General features: G+C 46.4%; 1 protein-coding gene across 5 annotated transcripts in view; it reads left to right on the top strand.

Moving 5' to 3' along the window:
- RPH3AL (rabphilin 3A like (without C2 domains)) overlaps positions 1-23,829 on the top strand; it is a 95,466-nt gene that overhangs the window by 87 nt on the left and 71,550 nt on the right. For 2 of the 5 annotated variants that reach the window (XM_050928842.1, XM_050928836.1), the window contains exon 1: positions 9,230-9,334. The exons of 1 other annotated variant lie outside the window; for it this stretch is intronic. The gene's annotated coding sequence lies outside the window, so the exon portion shown is untranslated. Of the gene's footprint in view, positions 1-7; positions 102-9,229; positions 9,335-15,134; positions 15,232-23,829 lie in introns of those variants that run through there. 2 more of the 5 variants (XM_050928837.1, XM_050928840.1) reach the window with 2 other exon arrangements.

The following is a 23,829-nucleotide window of genomic DNA, read 5'->3' as shown; positions in this document are numbered from 1 at the left end:
AGGGTCGGGGGACGTGGTTACTTGTAGCCTCCAGCCTTCAATTAAGCCATCAGTGAGCGCCAAACATAGCAGCCAGGCTTGCAAAGAGAGCCTGCCGGGTGGTGAGGATTAGCTGTAGCTTCTGTTTGATGTAGTCACGGGGCGCGGGCATCTTTTAAACAGCTCCCCAAAGAGGAGATTGCCGAAGACGGGGAATGTGATTGCATTTAAATCTGCCAGTGCAAAGTGCTTGCTGTTGCGGGGTAACTGGGAGCGGCCCGGACACAAGCCTCTGTTGCAGGAAGTTTTTGTAAATAGAAATTCAGAAAAGAAAGCAAAATAACCCGGGGCAATAACCGCCGAGGGTGTGCCAGCCTGCCTGGGACAGTGTCACTCTCTGTAGTGAGCAGGGTGAGTGGGATGGGACAGCAGTTTTGCTTGGGATGCTGGAGCAAAACCAGAGACAGGCTGCGGAGTGATTTTAATGCAGGATGTTGTTAACGTGGATGTAAGCAAAAGAGATGGTCGACCTTTCCCACCCTCCTCCCAAAAAAGAATCAAAAGCTGTTCACGGTCAGAGGCGATGAGGATCCGTCTGTTAAAAGGCTTCCAACCCTGGTGATAAATCACTACATATATTCTGAAGTCGGCACAATGCTAAGATCTCCCTGCCTTTGGTTTTATGGCATATGAACTGTTTGCAAATAGGGAAAGGCGGCTTTTTTTTAAAGCCCCACCGCTGTGTCTCTACTCCAGAGGTGAACCTGTCTGAAAAGCATTTACAATGTAGTGACTGAAGCAAAACCAAAATGTTCTCCTTTAATTTCTTTGACAAGAAGGGGGATTGATTTGCGTTCTGCTGACTTCCCTCTCTTCCCCCACTTCCAAAGATTGAGAGGCTTAGATGGAGAACTGGAGCTAGTCCATTTGGGGACCCTAAACAGGAATATTTTGCCTTTCCCCCAGCACATACTAATAGTTAATGGGAGCCCCCTTGAGCTGTTCAGGGCTCTAAGCAATTATACCTATTGCCAGCTTTGCTTAAAGGCAAAGTTTGGCAACAGGCGTGCTCAGGCAGGTTGTTATGTAATCAGACTCCCAGAAGCTTTCTCCCAAGACAGACCTTGAGCTACAGGCAGCTGTTCTCTGACAACAGTTAATAGTTTTGTTCTAGTTTCAAAATGTCAGTAGCAGGGATTTCTTGATGATGGGTATTCCTAATGCTGCATGGTAGCTAATAGTTCCCTATGGGATCAGAAGTGAAGAGGGGGGAATGGAAAACAGGAGCAACAATGATATGATATAAAATAACAGCATGTAAGAGTTTTGTGGACTCTGCGGCCTACAGGGAACTGGCTATTGCGGTTATGATCGATGTGCATTACAATAAGGTCTGGAGACTCCAACCAGGAAGAGTCTGTTGTGCTTGGTGCTGTACACACACACGCAGCAAGATGATAGTTCATCTTTCTGGCAGCTTCTCTCCAATGAGCTGTTTGTTCAGTCCATCTGTTCCCTGCCATCTTAGGGCTGGTCAACATTAGAAAGTTAGGTTGACCCAACTACGTCACTCAGGGGTGTGAAAAATGTAAACCCCTGAGAGACATGGTTAAGCTGACCTAAGCCCTAGTGTAAACAGCTTATAATGATGATAAAGATTGTGGGGTGAATGGACTGTGGGAGATACAGAATGAAAGTTGGGGAAGCTGCTGACAGTCATTTTTGGGGAAATGACTACAGTATTATTATACTGTACTTCTAGACTTGCTAGGAATTACTGAAGCAAAGTAAGCTGTCATGGGATAAGAGGGAAGATGCTCTCATGGATTGGTAACTGGTTAAAAGATAGGAAACAAAGGGTAGGAATAGATGGTCAGTTTTCGGAATGGAGAGAGGTAAGTAGTGGTGTTCCCCAGTGGTGTGTACTGGGTCCAGTCCTATTCAATATATTCATAAATGATCTGGAAAAAGGGGTAAACAGTGAGGTGGCAAAATTTGCACATTTCACAAAACTACTCAAAATAGTTAAGTCTCAGGCACACTGCGAAGAGCTACAAAAAGATCTCTCAAAACTGGGTGACTGGACAACAAAATGGCAGATGAAATTCACTGTTGATAAATGCAAAGTAATGCATACTGGAAAACATAATCCCAACTGTACATATAAAATAATGGGGTCTAAATTAACTGTTACCACTCAAGAAAGAGATCTTGTCGTCATTGTGGATAGTTCTCTGAAAACATCCACTCAATGTTCAGTGTCAGTCAAAAAAGCAAAGAAAATGTTGGGAATCATTAGGAAGGGGTTAGATAAGAAGACGGAAAATATCATATTGCCTGTATATAAATCCATGGTACACACGCATCTTGAATACTGTGTGCAGATGTAGTTGCCCTATCTCACAAAAGATGTACTGGAATTAGAAAAGGTTCAGAAAAGAGCAACAAAAATGATTAGGTGTATGGAATTGCTTCCGTATGAGGAGAGATTAATAAGACGGGGACTTTTCAGCTTGGAAAAGAGATAATTAATGGGGGATATGATTGAGGTCTGTGAAATCCTGACTGGTATGGAGCAACTAAATAAGGAAGTGTTATTTACTCCTCATAACACAAGAACTAGGGGTCACCAAATGAAATTAATAGGCAGTAGGTTTAAAACAAACTAACGGAAGTATTTTTTCACACAAGGCACAGCCAGCCTGTGGAACTCTGCCGGAGGATGTTGTGAAGTCCAAGACTATACCAGGGTTCAAAAGAGAACTAGATAAATTCAAGGAGGATAGGTCCATCAGTGGCTATTAGCCAGGATGGACAGGGATGGTGTCCCTAGACTTTGTTTGCCAGAAGCTGGGAATGAGCAACAGGGGATGGATCACTTGATCATTACCTGTTCTGTTCAACCCTGTGAGGCACCTAGCATTGGCCACTGTCAGAAGACAGGATACTGGGCTAGATAGACCTTTGGTCTGACCCAGTGTGGCCGTTCTTATGTACTCTGCCTGAGATTTCATCAGTCTCATAATAAATGTAAATGTCATAGGATTGACTCACGCGTAAGGTAGCGGATTTTGACTATGGGGAAATGGGCTCGGTTCCCATGCTGCCTTTGATACGTCTGTTGAATTCCTGCTTGTATGTGAGAATGATGGTGCCCCTTTCCCCCATCTGTTGTCTGTCTTGTGTACTTCAGGCCCTATTCCATTCGGTGGGGCTTCATGCAGGTACAGTGATCGGCCACAGCCTGGATGCTGGAATCATGCAGAATCAGGGCCTTAGATTGGAAACTGTGAGAGGCAAGGTATTCCTGGCTCTGCCACGGAGCTGCTGGGTGACCTTGGACAAGTCCTTCCTTCTCTCTCTACCTCTGATTCCCTCCCACTCAGTCTGAATCTGCCTTGCCTGTTTAAACGGTTAGCTCTTTGGAGACAGGTGATGTCTCTTATTGTGAGTATATACAGCGCCCTGCCCAATGGGGCTTGATCTCAGTTGGGACCTCTATGCACTGCAATAATACAGATAATAAATGTTCCTTAATCCTTAGAGAGTTTCGGCATGTATGGTGCTCTTGAATACTCATTTCCCAGGGGAGAGCTATACAATGTTGCTGAGTACAGAAAGAATGCACTGCTGTAATATTTTTTTGACCACTCAGTATCCAAAACAGATATGAAGATGGTCTGGCAGATACAGTGTAAAATCCAGATTAATTAACCAACTGCTCATCCCATGTTTTCCATGAATTCGTTGAGTGTTGGGTTGTTTAGCTAAAGGACAAACTTTTATATAAACTGGTGCAGATTATATTAATCAAAATGCAATATGAAAATAAAAAAAGTACCAATGATAGAAAAATAAAGATGGTTCTGTAAGAGAGTTTGCAGAGTTTAAGTGAATGCATTTAACAAAGAGTACCAAGGTGTTATAAATCATATCCCAGTAAATCAAAGTTTTATTGTAAACTTATTCTAATCTTCTGTTTTGGACCAGTGCCAATATGGAATTATGGCTCCTTAATACTGGTCCACTCCTTTATCAATATACGGGTAATTTCACTGTAACTAATCAATCAGTGCTATTTGTAATATGCTTATCCTTATGTGTGTATGTAATAAATATTAGTTCTTGTTGTGTATATTTTACATGGAGGCACAAACATTTTTAGGGCTAGGTAATAATATGAGATTTTAAAATACCCAATTTAAGATAAAGGCCCATTCTTGAAACCTTGCTGTCAAGAGTAGAGCCACTTAAATCAGTTGGAGGACTAATGTGAGTAAGGATTGCTAGATCAAGCCTTAAATTTGCTGAAGTGTTCCCACTATCTCCTTTAATCTTAGCTGCCTGCATTGTGAATGTAAAATGAAGTAAAGGTAGCAATGTACTTGTCCTCTTTTGAAATAGGGTTGTCATGACGACCTGCAGTTCAGTATGAAATCTGATGAATGCAACAGGCCGGCACCTCTGACTGCGGAGGTTTGTGATTAATTCCCATATCCTGATTGCTTGTAAAATTACTAGTTTTTCCACCCATATAGAATTGTTGCTACTAGGGAGAAAAAATTGCAGGCCCTTCATCCACAGCAGAGTGGAAGTATAATCTGGCTTTGAAAAATGTCTCCTCACAGAGACCGTGTATGTGTGTGTGGTTGTTTCATTAGTACATTGAATCAATGACTAAGGCAAAAGCCCAACTATCTTAAGCAAGTTTCAGAGTAAGTGTGTAGACTATTTAATGTAAACGTGCCTGGACGGTGATGTTTGCTGAGATCTAACTACAGTAGTATTTCTGCTACCAGTAAGGAAAAAAACATTCCAATTTCTCAGCAACAACAGGGATGTCTCTCATTGTCTTAGTTAGATCTGGTGCATTAGAGTTCCTGTGGTAGCTGAAGTCAGTTTCAAAATTCCCAGTGGCTTAAATGGGATTGGAATCATCCCTTTAATATATTGTAGTAGCCAAGTCAGACTTCATGGTTGTTGCTATGACCATTTGGTACTTCACAGGAGATGCGAGATCACTCTCTGGTCTTACTGCTCAAAAAACAAAGGTTTTCAATAAATGAGATCCAAGAGAATCTCTGCTAGCAATACAGGGCATATGACACATTTGAGCAGTTCTTGTATCTGTCCAGTAGATGGCAATTGGTAGAGTAGTGAAATGCAGCCTTGCAGAACTTGGTAAATGGCATTCAAGTTGATATCCTGGTGTTGAATTGTGATGGTGATGTTGTATAGTTGTGATCTGATATCTTAGTGTCTTTACTGAGCATCACAATTCAGTGGGCCAAAATGTGATCCAATGGGCAGAATTTCACTCTTCCTTAATGCAGGGAGTCAATGTACTTCTCAGCTTCAGATGCAACCACCCTAAGAAGTCACTTTTGGATTTCTCCTAAGGATCCAATTCAAACCAAAATAGGTCTGACTTCTGTACTTCAGAAGTGTGGGAGCTGGACTTAGTGTTATCAAACTGGGCCCATAAAAAAATCACAGTATGAAATGTTTTAAATGCCTCTAGAGACCAATCCAGGTTATGGGGTGGGGGAACATGAAGACTGAGATAGCTGGAACTGAAACACATGTAAAGAAAACAGTGGATCAGAGTGGGCAGGATTAGCTTGGAAGGGCTGGATCAGGTTTCGAAGGGGAATAGAGGCTCAGAATGACTGTGGCTTACAGCAGCACTCACCAGTTCTGACCCTCACCCCTGAAGAAAGTTCCCGGTTTGTCCTTTGATCAGTGTAAATCGGGGAGAATTAATGGTTTCTCGTTATTGTTTGTGTTACAGCAGTTCCCCCTGAGTTCACTTTGGCTCTGGTGCCACTTACTCCCTGTGTGACCTTGGGCAAGTCACTGCACCCTTCTGAGCACTAATTAATGTTTGTTTGGCACTTTTGAATTGTAAAGTGAGGTGTGTATATTGCTATGACCTGCTAGGGAGTGGAGACAAAGCAACCCCAATAGATAATACAAAATAAACCATTCTCAGCCTTTTGATCACACAAGCAATGTATATTAGGTCCCAAAATGCAGACCTGTAAAGCAGACCAGCCGAGTTAATATTGGCCTATCATGTACACGTGCTCCGGGCATGAAACTTAACCTGATTTGCAGCCCTTCACACAAACAAGGGCTCTTATTGATGTGGAAAGGCTGTAGACCAGGCCTTTTATAGCATCAGTGGGTTCCAAATATTCTCTTTTACTCTGTGTCCAACAATCCAGGACAGGAAGCAAAACTCCCCTGTCCTTTCATCTGCGTAAAATTGCACTTTGAAAACTCCATTTGCTCCTGCATGGAAAGAATTCTGGTTTTTAGAATGGGGCCCTCTGTTCAATGGATAATTTGCTCATTGAAATAATAATTTTTCCTTGTTATCCAAAGATTTCCAGGCATATTACAAATGTAATTCAGTTTTCACAGTCTACCAGCGGCTATTTGACAGAGATACAAAAATGACATGTGCAGAGTCACGCAGGATGGCAGTGCTGAATTGGAAATAGAACCCAGGAGTCCTGAGTAGCAGTCCCCTGCTTTAAAATCTAGATCTCTCAGACATGGGACTAGAATTTACAGGTCTTCTCGACTGCTCATGCTTTGTCTAACTTCTAGATTGGGGTTCTCAACCTTTTTCTTTCTGAGGCCCCCCTCAACATGCTATAAAAACTCCAGGACCCAGCAGAGGATGGGTGGTGGGGACTTGGGGCTCTGGCCTGGCTGGGGGGGGGGCAGGGGCTGGCGGGGCTTCACAGCAGTGTCCAGGGAGGCAGTGCCACCTCCACCCCCTGACTCACCTCAACAGACCACCCAGCCTGTCTGGGGGTTCAGCTCAAAAAGTTTGAAAACTGCTCAGGGTCCAGGGAGGAGATAGCTAGAGGCTGTTTGTGGGCAGGGCGCAGGGATGGGGTAGCTAGGGGCTGTGTGTGGGCGGGGGGGTAGCTCAGGGTGCAGTTGGGAGCTCAGGGTACAAGGAAGGGGGAGCTAGGGGCCGTGTATGGGCAGGGGGAGCTCAGGGTGCAGGGAGGGGGAAGCTAGGGGCAGTGCACGGGCAGAGGGGGAGCTCAGGGTGCAGAGAGGGGGGAGTCAGAGGTTGTGTGTGGGCAGGGGGTAGCTCAAGGTGCAGGGAGGGGGGAGCCAAGGGCTGTGTGTGGGCGGGGGGTAGCTCGGGGTGCAGGGAGGAGGTCGCTCAGGGTACAGGGGTGGGGTGGCTAGGGCCTGTGTGTGGGCAGGGGGTAGCTCCCTCCCTCGCAGTGCTTACCGTGCAAAACGGCTGTTTCGTGGCTGCAAGCGCTGGGAGCTAGGGGGAAAAGCGGGGACGCGGCACACTCAGGGGAGGAGATGGAGCTGGGGCAGGGCAGGGAGCTGCCGGTGGGTTCAGAGCACCCACCAGTTTTTCCCCGTGGGTGCTCCAGCCCCGGAGCACCCACAGAGTTGGCGCCTATGGCAGTGGGGTAGGGGGGAGACCAGTGCTTGGGGTTTCAGCCCTGCAGCAAGGGACACTGGGTTTCAGGATTTCAGCCCCATGACAGGGCTCGAGGTTGCAGCCCCGCAATGGTGGGTGCTGGGGCTCAGGTTTTCAGTCCCGCGTTGAGGGGCTCCAGGGCTCAGGTTTTCAGCTACGTGGCGAGGGACACCGGGCCTTAGGATTTCAGCCCTGCAGCAGTGGGTGCCGGGGCTCGCACTCGGTTTCAGCCAGAGGACTCGCGGACCCCTGGTTGAGAACTGCTGTTCTAGGTAATGTTTCTTCCCAGCGCTGAGCCTAGCACCCCAATACCTGACTCCTCGCCCCTTCTTCCCCATGAGGCGAGACAGCCCTGGTCTAGTGCCCATACCCTGTGGTCATTGTAGTCGTTCCCATGTGATCAGTGATCGGGTTGCGTGCTGGTGCCTCATGAGCAACCAGCAGTCTTGGAGAGGAGTTCAGCTCTCGACTGGATTTTAGCACAGGTCTTCTCGATGTGTTGTCAGAAGGACAGAGTCCTCTCTGTCAAGTTTTACCCTCAAGTATGTAGGACACCATTCAAAAACGATCGGCTGTTGTAGTTACTTTATATTATTAGAGGGTGGTTTTTGTTCTTGTTTCGTTCTGTTGCTGTATTACAGTGGTGCCACAGGATCCCAACTGGGATCAGGGCCATGCTGTGCTAGGTGTTGTGTACATGGGTAATAGGAGACAGTTCCGGCTCTAATGAGCTTAGCATTGAAATAGACAAGACAGATAAAGGGTAGGAGGGGGCTCTTTCTTCCTCTCTCTCTCTCTAAACTTCTCCCCATTAAAGCAGAGTGTACGTAAACCAGGCCAGCTCACTCACTCTCTTTATCAGAGTGTTCTCTTGCCTTGCGTATTTGTTTGACCGCTGCCTTCGGTTCATGGTTGATTTGCTAATTTTAGTATCTGATGTTATGGAAAACTCTTTAAAATGACCAGTCGAAAATGTTTGTGCTGTGTGTGTTTTCTCCGGGCAACTGGAAAAACGGGCTGCTGCGTATTAAATCTTCAGCTGTGTGCTTGAGCCTTCATCCTGCGTGGGCACTGGCTGGTTTCCTGGGCGATTGGAGGGACGACACAGAGCTGGAAAGTGACGCACCTATAAAGTAATGGGTCACAGGGACTACTAATAAAGGGCTGATGAGCCCAACAGAATACATAGGATCCAGTCAGTCAGTACTGGGCTATAGTGGGCCATTAGACCATGGGGATTAGGGGGAGAATAATTTTGGTCCCATCAGTGCCTCTTAGTGAATTGTCAGGTATGACTGCCTGCCTTCTCATGAATGAAACCAAGAGAGGGAGGATCTCCCGCTGCTGAGCACTGGAGAGAAATGCCCCTCAGCTTTCTGCTCCACACGCAGTTCTTGTACTAGTATAACCATTTCAGTGAGGAGTGGGGTGGCTTTTTTAATGGCTATAGTTATACCAGTGCAACCCCTACTATAGATGCAGTTATACCAGTATAAAGATGCTTTAGCGGGGTACAGCGGTTCCTTTACTAGCTTTGAGATCAGCACCTTGATAGCCGTGTGCTTGCGCCTATGCTTAGGTCGGGGAGGAGGGGTTTGTATTGGTATAGCTACAACTGCTGTATGTAGACAAGACCTTAATGACTCCTGATTAGTATCTGTAGTCCGGCTCCACCGTGGCTGCAAATCCAGGCCTTTGTTTAGCTCCAGCTGTACAGTTCACTGGTTGCTGCCACATATTTATTTAAGGGCTGAGTAATGCAGGTTGTCTAGAGTGCACCTCATGTTGCCCGGGAGTACACAACAGCAGCCTCATCCGACAGATGAGGACGCCGTTCCTGCCTGCAGGAGCTGGCAGCTGAGGAGTCGTGTGACCATCTCGGTGGGCATGGTGAGTCTCACGGTAGGTCTTCTCATTCTGAGTTGGCCATTCTTTACTTGCATGTGCAGAAAGAAGATCTTAGTTAGAAATCCAAACACCCTGCTTTGCTCTTTGTTGTTTCCCCGTGGGCACTTCCAAGAGGCCTGTTATTTCCCTTTGGCTCCCCTGAATACCTGAGCGTGTTCCTTCTGCACAGAAAACCACACAGTGTAGCCACAGTGTTACTAGTGCTACTGTTAATGAGAAGCATACTGCTGTGCACAGTGAAATAGCATGGACGCCTTCAGAGCCCTGCTGACAGTGGGATAAAGTTGCACACTGGAGTAGCTCATTTCCTGGTGGGTTTTGATACCTTGGCCATGCCTCTCATGTGAGCATGAGAGTTTGTAATGGAGCAAAACAAGTAGAGATGGTCTCCGGAGCACGTGGTAGAAAATGCAGTAGCAGAGGGAGAAGTCTGGAGCTGCTCACAACTTCCATGTTGCTCCACGGATTCTCCCGAGTGATTTATTATTCTCTGTTCCATATTTGTTCAAAATGCAGAGAAACAAAGATCCGTCACCAACGATCAAATCCAAAGCAGTGCAGGAGAGCTTGGTTCTGCAGGGAGCTAAGCACTCTGGCCCTGATCCAGCAGAGCCCTTGAGCATGTTCTTGACTTTAAACGCATCATTAACTCCAATGGGTCTCATGTGCTCAGTTCTTTTTGCTGAATTGGAGTTGGAGCACCTTGTTGGATCGACCCCTGAAAGAAGGGAAAATGGAACTCCTGATGTATCTTTTATATATTGTTTTGTGTGTGTTCATATGGCTCAGGCCCAGGTTCTGCATCCCTCACTCACTAGAGTGGCTTTGTTGAAGTTGCCTGTATGAGTAAGGTCTTCTCCCAGGAGTATTACTTACAGGATTGGATCCTTGATCAGCTGCATCATCCAGGCTTCTTCTACCTGCTTCTCTTTACATGAAGAGTAGAGTTTCTTGGGTCTGCAGTTCAGCAAAGCAGATGACCGGAGCTTGAAAGGTCATGTTACCCATTGTCCAATGAAAGGCTCTAGCCACAGCTGGGAATTTCAATATCCGCTATAAACTCTGAATGTTTAAAACTAACTAGTTACCTTAGGCTGTCTACTTTCCTCCATCCTCAGGGCTGCTCACCATGTGACTCCCAGTAGTATTAAAGTAGAATTTCAGTGAGAGCATAGCAGGGAAATCCCAGAGCAGAAGCAGAGCCTGCTGCATGTACATTGCACTGTAAGGTCCTGACTTCCAAAACTCATCCAGGCAGGTCCCGCAGCTGGCATAGGCTGTCGTTGCTCCATAATGCAGCAACGATGATTTATGCTAGCTGTGGATCTGGCCTGGGAGTCTAGGATCCCATATAAAACATATGTAGTTAATTTGCACTGCCAGCTATCATGGTTGAACACATGAGTTGGATATTTGCAAGCCCCAAAGAACAATTTAATTATTTGTGTATGGAAACATCTCATCTGCATGCGTGGTCATAGCCATTGTATTTGCATGCACATTTTTGACTTCTGCCCTGGGCTCCTGGAGTTTAAATTAGACTTTTATTGTTCACATAGCATGCTTTAGGTTTGTAAACTGCAAATCACACCAAAGCCAAGCAGAATGGTTACTTAGCAAACCTCTTTTACCATGTGTATGTGAACTTGGCAGCTTGGGTGTAGTGGTCACCAAGTGTGGAACTGTCTTGTAGCGAGATTTCCAGATCCTTGTGTTAAAGAAACAGTCCTCAGTTCCAAAAGGAAGAAACAGGACCCGAAAAGCAGATCAGTCTGTGATCAACTTAGCTGTAGGATGGAAGAAATGATCACAGCCATTTTCCTCCATAGCTTATTCAGAATTAATTTAAACTAGGCCAGGTCTGATGGTTGATCCCCATTAATTGGTTTAGTATATTTGCTGTATAAAGTTTCAGCCCCTTTCTGTATGAATTCATCCTCTGCCCCCAGCAGTATTTCATGCAACCCTTTTATGTCTTTGAGAGACACGTGTTTCCATTCCTGGTCCCATTCAGCTAACACCCTTTGCATGGGGACAGAGCACGCTGACTTTCTAACATTCAGAGGACTCTTTCTTGGTTTTGGAGTCTGTATTCACTGCCGGTTACTTAATGGGGGCTGCAGAGATGCCAAGCTGATGTATACAGCACGATGCTCAAGCAACAAAGACCTGTGACTAAAACATGACTGAAAATGTTCCAGTAATGCTGCATCAGGTTGAGCTTGTTTTTTGGCTGCATAGTGAAATTAACTGAACACAAATGAGAGGATTTGGAACAACCGCATGAAAAATAATAAGGGGTCAAAAATGGCACTGGTAATCTGAATATTGGTGAACCTGGCATGCTCCCCAGGGCTCTTGTGCCCAGTCATACTGAGCCATTCTGACACTGTATGGATGGGTGTGTATTGTGGAGGAGCCATTTAGGGTACGTTTACACGGCACACTAAGCCCAAACTCTGACTCCGGTCTAAGGCCCGCTTCTGTCCACACACAAATCGGTCTGAGTCAAGTCAGCAAGCACCTAGATTCTAGGACCCTGTGGGGGCTTGGGTCAGAACCTGAGTCCTGCTGTTACTCAGGTCCAAGCCATGTCATTTTGCAGTGTGGATGCAACTCAAGCCACAGACCCAAGTCAGAAGGTCTGCATTGGGCAGTATGGAGTCGTTAGCACAGCTGCGAGACCAAGGTCCAGCAATTGTAAAACAAGGTTTACGATGCAGCATGGATGCTCAGACATAGGGTTGGAAACACTGCGGGTACAACTGCGCTGCAATAAAAGTCTTCCCCCGAGAAGGGTGGGTCTCAGAGTCTGGGCTGCAGCCTGATCCCGAACACATACGTTCCAATTTTATAGCCCCACAGCCTGAGCCCCGCGAGACTGAGTCAGCTAACCTAGGCCAGCCGCAGCTGTGCTGTGGAACTTTTATTCCAGCCTAGACATTGCAGCCTGGACCCTGGGTCCCACAGACCCAGGTTACAGTGAAGTGTAGAGATACCCTTAGAGCCAGTGGAGCCTTGCCAAGGGTCTCCAGAAACCATAGTGATGGGCAGCTTTTAAATGTGTGGAGAAATAGCTTGCACTGCACTCAACCACAGACCTCGGTCTAGGATAGCCCAGGTTTCTCCATCAGCGCATGCTGCAAAGCTCTTGCCCATAAAAGGTGGGTGATGTGTAGCCATGTGTGTGAGAATTAAATGTTGTTGCTGGGATCTTGGGTAACTGGTGGATCTGTTGGTTTAGTGCATTTCTGAAAGATCACCAAGAGAGACCCAAGCTTCTCATGTAGAGTAGGAATAATCTGAATCAATAATTCATTACACATATCGCCCAGGTCTCATCAAAGATCTAACAGCCGAGTGGTGTCGTGAGGTCTAATTACAAATCCTAGGGTTCTGAAAGGTGCTGGAAACGGTTCATCCTTGGCTGTGCTTCCAGTTAAACTACTTGGTGGCGGTTCATGTGGGAAACTACTTGGTGCTCGTTCATGTTGGCCTGCTGTCAGTAATGGACATGCTCTTCCTGGTTTAGACAAGGCTCCAGATGAAATAAAGACCCTGCGAGCGCTCCCAGCCAGCAGTTTTCTGGACAAGGCCGGCCTATTCTGTACACTCCTGCGTTGATCCAACTCTTTCTCAGAAACTCAAAGCTTGGTCAATGGGTTCTGCTGACCTCCCACAACCCAAGGGCCCCTTGGATTCATTAGCATATCAGAACAGGGACAGGTGTCTCCCTAATGACAGTTTATAGGCTAATTGGCATCTCCTGACCCTTCCTCAGAGAAACCTTCTCACCAGCCATCTGACTGGGAAGGAGCAAAGCTTGATGCATTTGTGAATGATTTACTCAGCACAGATACACCTGGCCATGGTGATGCAGGGCCAAGGTTTGAGAGGTGAGCTTTCTAGGGACAAGTCTTGGGTAGGATGGAACATCACAGCAACTCTCCTCCTTCTTGAACCCCAGGGATGTCCTGTAAGGACCCTTCTGTTTGGCTAATGGAATGTTCTTTACAGCATGTGCTTATTAGTCAGGTAACCAGGCTAATAAAGAGCCCCTCATTAGCATTGGATCCTTTGGGAGAGTATTAATGATGTTGTTGGTACTAACAGAAAAGCTGTACAGATACACCTACCGCTTTCCCAGTGGAGCTCACTGCTCCTTGGCTCCGATGAGATCCTTGTGTGTTATCCCCTTCTCCTTGGAAAGTGATGCTTAGTATGAGGACATCAATCAATGACTTTGACCCTGTTGGCATGCTGTAGAGAGCGAAACTCCTGACGCTCTCAAAGAGAGCGATCCTGGGCTCCATTTGATATCGGGGGTTTCTGCTTCTGGTTGGACACGTGAAACTCTTTATTTTGAAGTGACATCAGCCCCAGGTTAACAGACACTGCAGGGATCATGTGGAAACACAAACACCAATGCGGTGTGGCCAGAGAGTAGCACGAATTGTGTCTGGTGTCTGTAAGGTGGCGCCTCACCTCTCCAGATTGACTCCATCGTAGGTGTTTGGTTCTGGGAAGTTAGAGTACTAAAGAACAACCCAGGTCTCTGTTAGATTAATGTTCAGAAAATCTGGGTATCAAAAGGAGACTAGATACCTTGGAATTCTTGGTACTTCTCTGTGTGGGGAAGCTCAGTGGCAAATCATTTGATAATGAAAATAGAACCTGCCCTAGCAATGGATGATCCTGGTGGCTCCCTGTGGCAGGTCTGGTAAAGGGACATGCTAGAATTGAACCTGCTCATGATATGTGGTGTGTCCTGGGTACTGCATTGCAGCCCTTTGTCCTCCAGCTGGGAAAGAGGATGCTGGGTCATCAAATCCAGTCTTCATCTTGAAGTGGTGCCAACCTTTTTCCATCCAATTCACCTGGGTCTGGCAAATCCCAGTGCATTTAGCTCAGTTTTGTTTGATGTTCTTGGGTTCATTTTGAGCTTGGAACTAGAGCTGGACCCAACTCAACTCCGGGATTCAAAGTACTCTGAACTTTGCATGCATTTGCTGTAGACCCAGACGTCTAGCTGACCAGTAACTGCAGTGGGGCAAACCAACGCACTTGCGTCCCTCTCCTCTCCCAGATCCAAACTTGTCCTAAGTTTAGAGAAGTTTGCATCTGATCTCTGCAGTCTGGACCCATCTCAACCCAAAGCTAAAGGTCAAGCTCAGCTTTGTGACCCCAAACCCATGCGCTTTGTGCATTTCTTAGGTGGTGCCCTGCACAACACAGATCCCTTGATTAAAACCCTCTTGAATGTCCTAGTGTAAAAATATCTCTGACCAGGAATGGAGTGTTGTGTAAGCTAGCAGATGATGATTGTCAGAATTTCCTCTGTGCACCTCCTGTGCTACTTACCCTCAGACTGATATGCTTGTCCACCAACTTGGGTATTGCCTATAGAAATGCACCGCCTCTGTCAATGCAGCGGATCTAAGGGAACTGAGACAAGGTAAGGTTTCCTGGTGCTGTAGGTTTGTTTTCACAGCCTGGGGTTGGGAGTCCTTCGCAAAGCTGCTGCTTCAGAGATGAGTGATGGCAAAGAGGCCTGCTTTTATCATGCTGTGTCAGGTTCACTTCATAGCTGTACTGTTCAGTGTACAGTTGGGACCAGTTGTACAAACCAGCTCTTGGTGTTCAGACCACTGTGGCTGGCAAGTTTTTGATCCAGCCCTAGTTGTACATTTTGACTCTGGATTCCCCCCTCCCCGCCTTTGTGGAAGTATTTGTAAAACTGCATTTAAAATAAAATTAAATCATTCTTGTTCATGTTCCACAGCTTCCATACAAGGGATGGAAGGACCAGAACAGTCATATACTATTCTTCATATTTAGTGCTTACCATCCATAGATCTCAAAGCAATGTGCAGAGAAAGGTGAGTATCATTATCTCTGTTTTACAGGTGGGGAAACAGAGGCACAGAGCAGGGCAGGTTGCCCAGCAGTCCAGTAGCAGAAGCAGAAATAGAATGCAGGCCCCTAGTCTGGTGTACGTTTGTCTGGCCCATCCTGCCTGAGCTTGTTTTGCTGTTAAGACAGGGATCTTGTTTCCTGAGGGAGTGCTGTGGTTCTGAGTCAGGCCTGTAGGGTTAATTAGGTGAGTGTTTGGTTTATGGAGTTAATCATGCAAGGATGTAGAGGTCTGCAAAGCCTTCTTGTTATTAGGTTTTACAGATCTTGACAGTGCGGGTTACTCCAAGCATGTAACTTCCAAAAGGCACCAGCACATTAGTCTCTTAGCTATATTTGAAACTTCTCAGAACCAGTGTGACACGTGAGAGGTTAGGGTAGCTGCGTGCTCATATCTGGCTCTAAGCGTAATCTAAGTGACAGCCAGTGCTAGGATGCAGTAGTATCGCACAGGGCTGTGAGTTACATTGCTGCAGCCAAGCTGTGGAACGTTCTGTGCCCTGCTGACGTGCAGGAGTGATTGCTCTGGAGATCACAGTGGTTATCTGGTTTGATCGCTTTGGAGACAGCTGCTAGCTGTGTTCTGTAAACCAGCTGCCTGCCAAGCAGGGTAGTGGGAGGTGGGGCTTGGCGAATGGGAGGGGCTGTGGGGCCTGCCCTTGTAATAGGATGAATGTCTGGGAGCAGGCAAGGAGTGGAAGAGTTGTTCTAAGGCTCAAAGGAGTGATAATGAAAAATCAGCCCACTGCTGGAATAGCTACAGCTGATGTTATCAGAGAGATCCTGGTCATCTCGATCTGTATGGATGCAAGGAGTAGGGTGACTTGTTGTCTGATGAAGGTTTATAACATGTACGCACACCCCGTTAGTGCAGGGAGAGGGCACAGGGACTCAGTTTGTAATGGGAAGGTTTTCAAGTGAATGAAAGAAAAACCTTTATGGGGCTGCTTAAATCAAGTCGTCATCGTGGGAGAGGCTTTGAGGAGTTTCATTTGATAGTGGTTTTCCAATGGGATTGACTCAAACTTGGTGAGACTTCTATGGAGGTTCATTGCTCCGGCATCTGGCTGCACAGCTCTCAATCTCTACTGGCTGAAAAACGGAGTGTGAGTGTGTCTTAACCCTGAAGCACCTGTGTAACATTAGGGAGATGGTCCGTCCAATCCTAACGGCTTGTCCTAGCGCTGGGGACTAATGTTGGTGGGTAATTACCATCATGCAGGCCAGCTGCATGACCAAACGGAAGAGAGAGAGGCCCATTTAAACCAATCCTACCCGCCCCACTGCCCCCCACAATGGTGCATTCTGACATTATGAAACTTCATCTAATCTGACTGCTTGATTGGCTTGAATGTCCCTGGCTCTCCTGCGAGCTAAGCGGGCACTTCCAGCTGTTGTTGGGCTGTTCCGAACTCCTATCAGCTTGTCGTGCCACTGCTTGCAAGCTGCTTAACCCCAAGGTGGCTTATTTGTAAAATATGGTCACTGACACTTGCCTGTTTCCCTGGCAGGTGTGCTGAGATTGTGTGTGTTTCTCAAGTGAAATCCTGGGGTGGAAGCTGTTGTATTAGACCCCGGCTCAGCCAGGCACTTACGCACCTTGAGGCCTGGAATTTAAGCACGTCCTTAAAGATAAGCTTTGGCAGAGTGCACTGTCATTAGGCGCACTTGCAATTTTAAGAATTTGGGATTAGGCCCCGAATTTGGAAATACTGCTGTGACGCTAGGAGGGAAGATCCAGGTCTGCAATACACGCTGTCAGTGCTGGAAGAGTACAGGAGACGAGGACATGGTTTAACCTTTTTTTTCTTTACTAGTCATTTAGTCTCTGTTATAGCAACTGAGTGAATGTTTGTTCTTGTTGCTAAGGTTTCCTCGGGAAAATGGGTGCCGGTGTGTGCCTCAGAGACTAATTACACAGCATCTTTGAGCGAGTAGCAGCTAAAGGAAAACCAGGGTAGAACTGCACCTGAGCCGAGCTGGTGGTCCTGAGTGAAAGCAGGGCATCCTCCATAGGTAGCTTACTGAGCAGGAGGCCTGTTAATTGCATGAACTTGGCTCAGGCTGGCCCCTCCTGTCTAAAAAAAATAAATACATTAGGAATTGGCTGACTAATTCACAAATTTGTTATAGATTTGAGACTGCTTAGCTAAGCTGATTAGCAAATCAAAGCTGGTCAGAGATCTCCTGCAAGCTCATTTGTATGGCCATTCTGTATGAACTGGCCTGCTAGAATTTCATGCTGTGTTGGCCAAACTACATATGAATTAGTTTCCCCTGAAGGCCAGCTCAGGCTATTTGTTCACTACAAAGGAAGGTCTGTTTCTACATTAAGGCAGCTATCTCAGTGTAAAGTCCTAATGGAAAGAAGACCCAGGTAGGTTGGACCTCCATGTACTTGGTTGAGGTCAACCCCAGGTGTGGAGGGGTACGAGCCTGACCTGGACCAGCGGTGGAAAACTACAGTGGCTTGTCTCCAGTTGGATTTACAGTCAGGCAGCTGCCTTCTTGTAAAAACTCACCTTTCTTTGCAGTAAGGCCACAGCTTTCACCTGTCTGTGAAGGGCCAAGTGTCCGAGGCTATATCATTGTACATTGCCTATGACTGCATCCTGCAGCATGGCAATACGTCCCTCCAGCATTCCCAACACTCATTGGTAAGTATCATGTTGGTTCATCAGAAAACACATCAGGAGCTGTCTCCAAGTGCCTAACCCACGTAAGTGACTCCAGAGGCACAGCGTTAATGCCAAACGGGGGACATATGCAATGCTGTAGAAAAGCCTGGCCCAATCACCCACTTTGAGGAATAAAGAGGGCAAAAATATCTCTCTGTAGAATAAACAGGCCCATGGCAAAGGAGTGAAGTACTAAGCTGATTCTCTCGAAGGCTTACTTAACATGATCACTATTAATTTTAAACTGGGAGATGGCATTGTTCTCTAGCAGCACTGCCAGGAGCAGAGAGAACTATTCTCTCTCCCCCCATGTCCATCACAAAATCCATCTGAAGTAGTGTCCTGAAATCCCGGTTCTGGAGCTTCCATCTGCCCCTTCATATTCTGGGCCAGCCTCTTTGCATTTTGCAGGCTAATTGCAGAAGAGAAGCAATAGGCCAGTGTGTGCTGACGCTTAACACCCAGAGGTTCACTGACCAAGCTGCTTGGAGCGGAGAGCGTCTGCACATTGAGTCTTTTGTGCCTATTAACCCTATCCACTAACAACAGGTCCTGCTTCTAACAGATGCTGCAGTGTTAGTGAGGATCATTAGTTCAAAGAAAGATTCCAAGCCAAACCCCTTGAATACAACATGCTCCGCCTTTGTTTCCTGAGCCTTATAATTCTGCTTTTTCTCTAGTAGCATAGGCCCATGTCCTCAGAGATATTTAGATGCCTAATTCCGCACTGAAACCATTGGGAGTTAGGCACCTAAATATCTTTGTGGATCTGGGCCACAGTCCTTGCCAGGCTGGATCCAAGCCAAAGCCAGTTTGGTTCAGTCTCCTGTCTTTCGCAGTGTTCAGCCCCAAATGCTTGCAGGAAAGCACAAGAACCCTGCAGTAGGCAGGTGTGGGTGTCATGGTTCCAGGGCTGACTGCATCATCCATTGTGGTCTTTTTGAGTGTACCCCCTCTGGTGTCAGGCCTTGCCTTCACCTCTTCTGGGGTGGAATGCCACCATTTTGCCAGTCCTACACCAAGCCTTGGGGACAGTGCCCTGGGTGTGTATCAGTTGTGCTTACCCAGCAGGTCTGCCTGGATGCAACACTTGGCATTGCTTTCTTTGGCAGTCTGTGATCAGAGGATACAGTGACCAGGAAGCCTCTTTAAACCAAAGGATGTATTATTTTAACAGCAGGGGTGGAACATTGACAGAAAAAGTGTTTTAAACCCCTGCCCATCTCTCTTACCAAAGGTTTACCATCCCCTGATGAGAGCCTTGGCAGGCCTGGCTTCTCCAGATGCCCCACCAGGTCCTGGGGGTCAGCCGTGTCCCCACAAACAGCTTCTTTTCCTCTTGAGAGTGGGAATGCTACTAGAATTTCTTTATTCATGTCAGCTCTTGGGGTTTTGCCATGCACAACCAAACCAATTTGGTAAGTTGGCTGGATCCAGGAGCTATAGTCTGCAGAGCTCATCGCTGGGGCAGAGTATCTCAACAACCCTGAAGTATTTACCAGGGCATGGCTTATTCTGAGCTATTGCTTTCCTTCTTGCTTATAGCCCCCTAATACTAAGCCAATATGTTCATGCAGTAAGCAGCCCAGCATCCCGCTCAACATACCATATCCATATGACACTAGAGAGCAACTCCAGTTTTGTCACCGTTTGATAATCTGCCTTCCATGCAGGTCTCTTCCCATTGCTCAGAGATTGGTCTGTGCCCTGAAGATGGCTCCTCTCTTCACAGACGCAGCCCCTGCCCCACAGAGCTTACAGTTGAAACCAACAAGACAGACACAGGGTGGGAGACAGGGGTGATATTCCTACTAGTTTTCCATTGAGGTTCTGCATAGGTAACTTCTCTTAATAGACGTACATTGAGAGGGCCCAGGAGACATTTAATAGCCTCCCCCAGCCACCTTTCTCTAGTTGGTCCCTGCTTCCCGACAAGCCGCTTGTTTTACGTTTACCTACAAAACCAAAAACCTTTTCCTCCCTTCCTGAGTGAGATCCTGCCCTCTGCCATGTCACATCCAGCCGCTCAGCGTGGCACTATGATTTGTCTCGTCATAGACTCATAGACTCTAGGACTGGAAGGAACCTCGAGAGGTCATCGAGTCCAGTCCGCTGCCCTCAGGGCAGGACCAAATACTGTCTAGACCATCCCTAATAGACATTTATCTAACCTGCTCTTAAATATCTCCAGAGATTCCACAACTTTCCTAGGCAATCTATTCCAGTGTTTAACTACCCTGACAGTTAGGAACTTTTTCCTAATGTCCAACCTAAATCTCCCTTGCTGCAGTTTAAGCCCATTGCTTCTTGTTCTATCACTGGAGGCTAAGGTGAACAAGTTTTCTCCCTCCTCCTGATGACACCCTTTTAGATACCTGAAAACTGCTATCATGTCCCCTCTGTCTTCTCTTTTCCAAACTAAACAATCCCAATTGTTTCAGCCTTCCTTCATAGGTCATGTTCTCAAGACCTTTAATCATTCTTGTTGCTCTTCTCTGGACCCTCTCCAATTTCTCCACATCTTTCTTGAAATGCACTGCCCAGAACTGGACACAATACTCCAGTTGAGGCCTAACCAGCGCAGAGTAAAGCAGAAGAATGACTTCTCGTGTATTGTTTACAGCACACCTGTTAATGCATCCCAGAATCACGTTTGCTTTTTTTGCAACAGTATCACACTGTTGACTCATATTAAGCTTGTGGTCCACTATGACCCCTAGATCTCTTTCTGCCATACTCCTTCCTAGACAGTCTCTTCCCATTCTGTATGTGTGAAACTGATTGTTCCTTCCTAGCTGGAGCACTTTGCATTTATCTTTATTGAACTTCATCCTGTTTACCTCAGACCATTTCTCCAATTTGTCCAGATCATTTTGAATTTTGACCATGTCCTCCAAAGCAGTTGCAATCCCTCCCAGTTTGGTATCGTCCGCAAACTTAATAAGCGTACTTTCTATGCCAACATCTAAATCGTTGATGAAGATATTGAACAGAGCCGGTCCCAAAACAGACCACTGCGGAACCCCACTTGTTATACCTTTCCAGCAGGATTGGGAGCCATTAATAACTACTCTCTGAGTACGGTTATCCAGCCAGTTACGCACCCACCTTATAGTAGCCCCATCTAAACTGTACTTTCCTAGTTTATCTATAAGAATATCATGCGAGACCGTATCAAATGCCTTACTAAAGTCTAGGTATATCACATCCACCGCTTCTCCCTTATCCACAAGGCTCGTTATCCTATCAAAGAATGCTATCAGCTTAGTTTGACATGATTTGTTCTTTACAAATCCATGCTGGCTATTCCCTATCACCTTACCACCTTCCAAGTGTTTGCAGATGATTTCTTTAATTACTTGCTCCATTATCTTCCCTGGCACAGAAGTTAAACTAACTGGTCTGTAGTTTCCTGGGTTGTTTTTATTTCCCTTTTTATAGATGGGCACTGTATTTGCCCTTTTCCAGTCCTCTGGAATCTCCCCCGTCTCCCATGATTTCCCAAAGATAATAGCTAGAGGCTCAGATACCTCCTCTATTAACTCCTTGAGTATTCTAGGATGCATTTCATCAGGCCCTGGTGACTTGCAGGCATCTAACTTTTCTAAGTGATTTTTTACTTGCTCTTTTTTTATTTTATCTTCTAAATCTACCCTCTTCCCATAAGCATTCACTATATTAGACATTCCTTCAGACTTCTCAGTGAAGACCGAAACAAAGAAGTCATTAAGCATCTCTGCTATTTCCAAGTCTCCTGTTACTGTTTCCCCCTCCTCACTGAGCAGTGGGCCTACCCTGTCCTTGGTCTTCCTCTTGCTTCTAATGTATTGATAAAAAGTCGTCTTGTTTCCCTTTATTCCCATAGCTAGTTTGAGCTCATTTTGTGCCTTTGCCTTTCTAATCTTGCCTCTGCATTCCTGTGTTATTTGCCTATATTCGTCCTTTGTAATCTGACCTAGTTTCCATTTTTTTATATGACACCTTTTTATTTTGTAGGTCACGCATGATCTCGTGGTTAAGCCAAGGTGGTCTTTTGCCACATTTTCTATCTTTCCTAACCATCGGAATAGCTTGCTTTTGGGCCCTTAATAGTGTCCCTTTGAAAAACTGCCAACTCTCCTCAGTTGTTTTTCCCCTCAGTCTTGATTCCCATGGGACCTTACCTATCAGCTCTCTGAGCTTACCAAAATCCGCCTTCCTGAAATCCATTGTCTCTATTTTGCTGTACTCCCTTCTACCCTTCCTTAGAATTGCAAACTCTATGATTTCATGATCACTTTCACCCAAGCTTCCTTCTACTTTCAAATTCTCAACGAGTTCCTCCCTATTTGTTAAAATCAAGTCTAGAACAGCTTCCCCCCTAGTAGCTTTTTCAACTTTCTGAAATAAAAAGTTGTCTGCAATGCAGTCCAGGAACTTATTGGATAGTCTGTGCCCCGCGGTGTTATTTTCCCAACATATATCTGGATAGTTGAAGTCCCCCATCACCACCAAATCTTGGGCTTTGGATGATTTTGTTAGTTGTTTGAAAAAAGCCTCATCCACCTCTTCCACCTGATTAGGTGGCCTGTAGTAGACTCCCAGCATGACATCACCTGTGTTTTTTACCCCTTTTAGCCTAACCCAGAGACTCTCAACACTTCCATCTCCTATGTCCATCTCCACCTCAGTCCAAGTGTGTACATTTTTAATATATAAGGCAACACCTCCTCCCTTTTTCCCCTGTCTATCCTTCCTGAGCAAACTATACCCATCCACACCAACATTCCAGTCGTGTGTATTATCCCATCAAGTTTCAGTAATGTCAACAATGTCATAGTTGTATTTATTTATTAGCACTTCCAGTTCTTCTTGCTTATTACCCATACTTCTTGCATTTGTATATAGGCATCTAAGATACTGGTTTGATCTTGCCTCCCAGCTTTGCCCTGACCCTCCTTTCTCTCTGCCATTGTAGCCCATGCGCCCTCCTGTTTCCGACCCATCTCCCAGGTCTTGTTCCCCACTTACCTGTGGAGTTTGCTCACCTGTCCCCGTCGAACCTAGTTTAAAGCCCTCGTTACTAGGTTAGCCAGTCTGTGCGCAAATAAGGCCTTTCCCCTCCTCGAAAGGTGAACGCCAGCTCTGCCTAGCAGTCCTTCCTCGAATAGCATCCCGTGGTCGAGGAAGCCAAAGCCCTCCTGGCGATGCCATTTTCGCAGCCAGGCATTCACCTCCACGATGCATCTGTCTCTGCCCGGGCCCCTACCTTCGACAGGAAGAATCGAAGAGAATACCACCTGCGCTCCAAACTCCTTAACCCATACTCCCAGAGCCCTGTAGTCACTCTTGATCTGCTCAGTGTCACACCTCACAGTATCATTTTTGCCCACATGGATGAGTAGCATGGAGTAGTAGTCAGAAGGCCGGATAATCCTCGACAATGCCTCTGTAACATCTCGGATACGGGCCCCTGGCAGGCAGCATACCTCCCGGGATGAACGGTCAGGGTGACAGATGGGTGTCTCCATCCCCCTCAGCAGAGAGTCTCCAACCACCACTACCCTATGTTTCTTATTATCAGTGGTGGCAGCAGACCTCCCAGCCTTAGGGGTACGAGGCTTCCCCTCCTTAACTGTTGGGGGTGATTCCTTCCTTGTCAAGAAGAGCATACACAGGCTTTCCCCAGGCTCTGCCTGTTCCTGCAGAGATGCATGTCACCTGCACTGCACCTCACCATGGTGCGTGAAATTTGTTTGCATCTTGACACTCATTGGGAGGGTCTTTGTGTTGCCGAGAATCCCTTCCTATAGAAGGTCTGCTCCCTTCCCCTGCTCCTGATGGAGGCTTCTGTGGTTCATCTCTGGAGAGGCATGTGCAGGTTGATTGAAGCGCTCTGTTGAGTCT

Source organism: Gopherus flavomarginatus, chromosome 19, assembly GCF_025201925.1.
Source record: "Gopherus flavomarginatus isolate rGopFla2 chromosome 19, rGopFla2.mat.asm, whole genome shotgun sequence".
NCBI lineage: Eukaryota > Metazoa > Chordata > Testudines > Testudinidae > Gopherus > Gopherus flavomarginatus.
This window is presented reverse-complemented; position numbering and strand designations above follow the sequence as displayed.